The sequence below is a fragment of the Bos taurus genome, chromosome 16, assembly GCF_002263795.3.
Source record: "Bos taurus isolate L1 Dominette 01449 registration number 42190680 breed Hereford chromosome 16, ARS-UCD2.0, whole genome shotgun sequence".
In the NCBI taxonomy this organism is placed as follows: Eukaryota; Metazoa; Chordata; class Mammalia; order Artiodactyla; family Bovidae; genus Bos; species Bos taurus.
The window spans coordinates 69303063-69308592 of NC_037343.1; positions in this window are offsets into that span (position 1 = coordinate 69303063).

Sequence of the window (5530 nt, forward strand, 5' to 3'; positions counted from 1 at the left end):
CAGGTAGGTACAGGCATACCTGTAGGTACAGGCATATCTTGGAGATGTGGCGGGTTCAGTTTCAGACCATTGCAAGAGAGCGAATACAGCCACAAAGTAAGTCACACAAATTTTTTTGTTTCCCAGTGCATATAAAAGTAATTTTTACACTCTCAGTTCAGTTCAGCTCAGTCACTCCATCAGGTCTGATTCTTTGTGACCCCATGGACTGCAGGACGTCAGGCCTCCCTGTCCCTCACCAACTCCCTGAGTTTACTCATGTCCATCGAGTCGGGGATGCCATCCAACCATCTCATCCTCTGTCATCCCCTTCTCCTCCCACCTTCAGTCTTTCCCAGCATCAGGGTCTTTTGAAATGAGTCAACTTTTCACATCAGGTGGCCAAAGTATTGGAGTTTCAGCTTCAGCATCACTCCTTCCAATGAACATCCAGGACTGATTTCCTTTAGGATGGACTGGTTGGATCTCCTTGCTGTCCAAGTTACTCTCAAGAGTCTTCTCCAACACCACAGTTCAAAAGCATCAATTCTTTGGCGCTCAGCTTTCTTTAGAGTCCAACTCTCACATCCATACACGACCACTGGAAAAACCATAGCCTTGACTAGATGGACCTTTGTTGGCAAATAATGTCTCTGCTTTTTAATAAGCTGTCTAGGTTGGTCATAACTTTTCTTCCAAGGAGCAAGTGTCTTTTAATTCCATGGCTGCAGTCACCGTCTACAGTGATTTTTACACTGTACTGTAGTCTTTTATGTGTGCAACAGCATTATGTTGAAAAAGACAATGTACATACCTTAATTAAAAAGTAACTCTGGTGGAAAATGGTGCCAGTAGACTTGCTTGATGAAGGGTTGTCACAAACCTTCAATTTGTTAAACAAAAAACAATATCTGCGGAATACAGTAAAACAAAGCACAATAAAACAAGGTATGTATGTATTCTGAGGGCTTTCCTGGTGGCACAGATGGTAAAAATCCTGCCTGTAATGCAGAAGACTTGGATTTGATCTCTGGTCTCCTGGGATCAGGAGATCCCTGGAGAAGGGAATGGCTCCCCAGTCCAGTATTCTTGCCTGGAGAATTCCATGGACAAAGGAGCCTGGGGGGCTACAGTCCATGGGGTCACAGAGAGTCAGACACGACTGAGTGACTTTCACTTTCACATGTTTTGAGATATGTGACTGTTGAGACCACTGAGTCTTGCCCAAGATCTCAAAGCTTATAAGTGAAACAGCTGGGTTTGAAACCATGCTGTGTGACTCCAAATGCGATGTGTTTAAACCACTATGTCACAATGGAAGGATCAAACTTTTACAGTGTGCTGTGGTATTATTAAACTTTTCTACAGTTTTCACAATGGACTATAGAGCATAAATTATTTTGATTTTATTTGGTTTCAAAAACACTGAAAGTATGTCTGAGGAGCAATCATTAATACTTTATTGAACTAAGCTTCAGATACCCAACCCCCCAAGCCTAAGAAAAGCTTAGAGAACAGACTAGAAAATTAGACAGTTGGTATGTTTGCACTGCTCTGAAACCACTCTAAACACTGGAACCCACCCAGTTCTCAGAGAATTATGTAAAAAATGATTCCAAGTCTTTCTTAACAAGACGTATTCACACAGAGCCTGTTTTTACATAAATTAATGTCAGTTTAAAAATGTTGATCCTATTTTCTATATATTCATCATCTTCTTAATCTCCTATTTGTTAAACAACATTTGTTTTCCCTCCAAATCACTCAAGTGATTTTTTTGTTGTTGTCTTAGTATAACAATACCTGTTTTCTGAAATATTTTTTAATTCTTTTTTTTTAATTTTAAAGGAGTTCATTTTGTTTTTACTAAAGGAACTCATTTCGTTTTAATATGGAGAAATATGTATAATACACGTCTATCTCTTTCGACTTGGTTAAAAGAGGAGGAAAGCTTGTGCATAGTGGTGGCTGACCAATCAAGTATTCTCCCTACGAGGTTAGAATGGCAGTGCTGGAGCAGGTGATCAGAGAGAAGCAAGTGATCACCCCACCTGCATCCAGAAAATCAGCTGGCACCTTGCTGGTCCAGAGAGGATAATGCAGGGCTATGCTGAAAGGAAGTAGATGGGTCAAGGGCCCTTAAATGGGAAGGCTTAGGAAGTGCAGGAATTGTCCAGTTTTTTCCTGTGTGTTTTAGTTGAAAGGAAGAATGTTCCTTTTTTTTTTTTTTTTTGCAGGGTGGCTCAGATGGTAAAGAATCTGCTTGCAATGTGGGAGACCTGGGTTCGATCCCTGGGTTGGAAGATCCCCTGGAGAAGGGAATGGCTACCCACTCCAGTATTCTTGCCTGGAGAATTCCATGGACAAAGGAGCCTGGCAGGCTACAGTCCATGGGGTCGCCAAGAGTCGGACACGACTGAGTGACTGTCCCTCACTCACTCATGCGGAGCAATGCTCTGTAGATGCATTGATCTACATTGTCCACATTAGGACGCATTGATCCTAATCCTAACTGCTGCTGTGCCACCATGGTTATCCAGAAGGCAAAAATAAGGCAGGGAAAGCTTGAACACTTGCCAAGGATTCTGAGACTCTAGATAATAAAAGCTAACACTTCTATGGTACTTACTAAGTACAAGGGCCTGTTTGAAGAGTTTTACACATATTAACTCCTTAAATTTTCCTAGCAACTCTATGAAGTAGATACTATCATTATCCCCATTTTACAGAAGAGGAAACTGAGGTACAGAGAGATTAACTTTTCAAGACCACATGGCTAGTAGTTGTGGAGCTGGGATCCACATCCAGGTTATCTGCTTTCATAGTCCTTGATCTTACCAGTGACCCGTACTGCCCATATGAAATGTTGAGAATGTGCTAACCATGTTACTGATAATTATTTGTAGTTTAATCTAGTTTTGAATACTCTGAAAAAAAATTTTGTAGTTGTTTAGTCACTAACTCATGTCCAACTCTTTTGTGACCCCGTGGACTGTAGCCCGCCAGACTCCCCTGTCCATGGGATTTCCCAGGGAAAAATATTAGAGTGGGTTGCCATTTGCTCTTCCAGGGGATCTTCCCAACCCAGGGATGGAATCTGAGCCTCCTGCATTGGCAGGCAGGCTCACCACCACTGATGTACCAAGGAAGCACAGAAAAAAATTTTAGATGTCTATTTCGGCACTTGGTAATAACTCAGCTATAGGAGAACACTTGAATCCCGATAGGAACGTTCACCGTAAGGTCTCAAAGTTGACAGGAAGTAGAAAAACCTGTACCTGTGTTTAGACACCAAAGAAGAGATAGCTGCCGTGCCTGTGTTCTGCTGGGACAGGGTGGTATTCCCTGGCCATGGGAGCTGGCACTGGCAACAATTATATCAGAGTCACTCTCAACACTCAGCTGCTTGCTAAGAATTAAACTGCTGGAACCAGATCTAGTGAGTTTCATGTTACCATGGTTTGGATGAGGCGTTTGCTCTGGTGTGATATATTTAGTTTTCAGAAACAGTTAAATCTAAGCTTGGCTTTCTTACCAGAATGATAATGTACGTTGGTATTACTAGTGGTTATTTGCTTTATCTCCCAAGTAACGGATCGCACACCTCTTTATTCTCTTAGGGGTAAAGCCAACCCTGTTTATGGACTGAGTCAACTGGAAATTCATTTGCAACGAGCCGGGAGCGGCTAGTGCCTCTGCTGCCCTCTAGAGGCGCGTCAGAGCATGACCGCTCACCTCGGAACCATTCCCGTGGGTCGCACAGGGCCGACACCGTCACGCTCCGTTTTGAATTTCCAACCAGTGCCGTTTGTCAAGAGGGGATGAGGTGAAAACACTCTGAACTTCTAAAAACAATAATGGGACTTAGTTAATTTTAAGCTAGGACTTTCATAGTTATCCTGTGTCCTCCTCTCAGCCACTAACTGGAAATCAGTCCACATTGTTTGTAAACTATAGAGCTAACGCAAAGCATTTACCAAATGCCAGGTACTGTTTAAGTGTTTCCCATATACTAAACCGGGGGCTTCCCCGATAGCTCAGTCGGTAAAGAACCCGCCTGCAATGCAGGAGACCCCGATTAGATTCCTGGGTCGGGAGGATCCCCTGGAGAAGGGAACGGCTACCCACTCCAGTATTCTGGCCTGGAGAATTCCCTGGACTATATAGTCCATGGGGTCGCACACTGTGGGACACGACTGAGTGACTTTCACCTCATACACTAAACTGTTTAATCTACATGGCAGTATGAGTAGAAGGACCATCTCCATCTAATAGGGGAGCTGGAGCAAAAAACTACTAAACATTTCTCACAGTACATGAGTGGTAGAGCTAGATTTAATCCCCCTGCCCCTTACATTTGGCTGCGTGGACTAGGCTTGTAACCAGTTCATGCACTGACGCTTTTATAACTATCAAAACATGCATCAAAAGCTTAATTTTAAAGGAAAGGTTTTGCTGAAAATCTGTAACCTGAATCCAGTAATGAGGAAATGATTGGCTTGGATGCTTTTGAAATGTCAGTGACATCACAGACAGAGAAGGAGAAACAGAAGGGGAGGGAGGAGAGGAAGACACTGGGAGAAGGCAAGAGGCAGTAGGAACTGTCTTGGGTACATGGTGTCTAAATATAATGCACCATCTACAGTTATATCCTAAACATAAAAAACAAGACCATCAACAACATTATTGGGAAACTGAGGAAATTTCAGTATGGACTATATTGGGTAATAATGTTGAATTCCTTGAGTATGATTCATTTATTGTGGACATATAGGATATGTCTTTATCCTTAAGTGATGCTTGATTTAGATGTTTGGAGGTAAAGTGCCATGACACCAGAAAATTGACATCAAATAGTTCAGGAAAAAAATTCAACTATAAATGAGAAAGAAAGGGAATGTGACAAACGGCTAAGAACTGGCAACACTAGGCAAAGCGGTGTATGATGTTCATTATGCTATTTTTAAAACTTTTTTGTAGGTTTAGAATTTGGGGAGTAAAAATTAGAGGAGAAATAAACTTCATCTTAAGAGCCAGCCTAGGATGTGGCCATGGTATCAGCCTGGACTGAGTTAGGGCCAGTGAGAGACATGTGTTGGGGTTGGAACCCATAGGCAAGCTGTGAAATCTGTAGACATGTGTGATATATGGGTGTTCAGTTCAGTTCAGTCACTCAGTCCTGTCCAACTCTTTGCAACCCCCATGGACTGTAGTATGCCAGGCCTCCCTATCCATCACCAACTCCTGGAGCTTGCTCAAACTCATGTCCATTGAGTTGATGATGCCATTCAACCATCTCATCCTCTGTCATCTGCTTCTCCTCCCGCCTTCAGTCTTTCCCAGCATCAGGGTCTTTTCAAATGAGTCAGTTCTTCTCATGAGGTGGCCAAAGTACTGGAGTTTCAGCTTTAGCATCATTCCTTCCAAAGAAATCCCAGGGCTGATCTCCTTCAGAATGGACTGGTTGGATCTCCTTGCAGTCCAAGGGACTCTCAAGAGTCTTCTCCAACACCACAGTTCAAAACCATCAATTCTTCGGCACTCAGCCTTC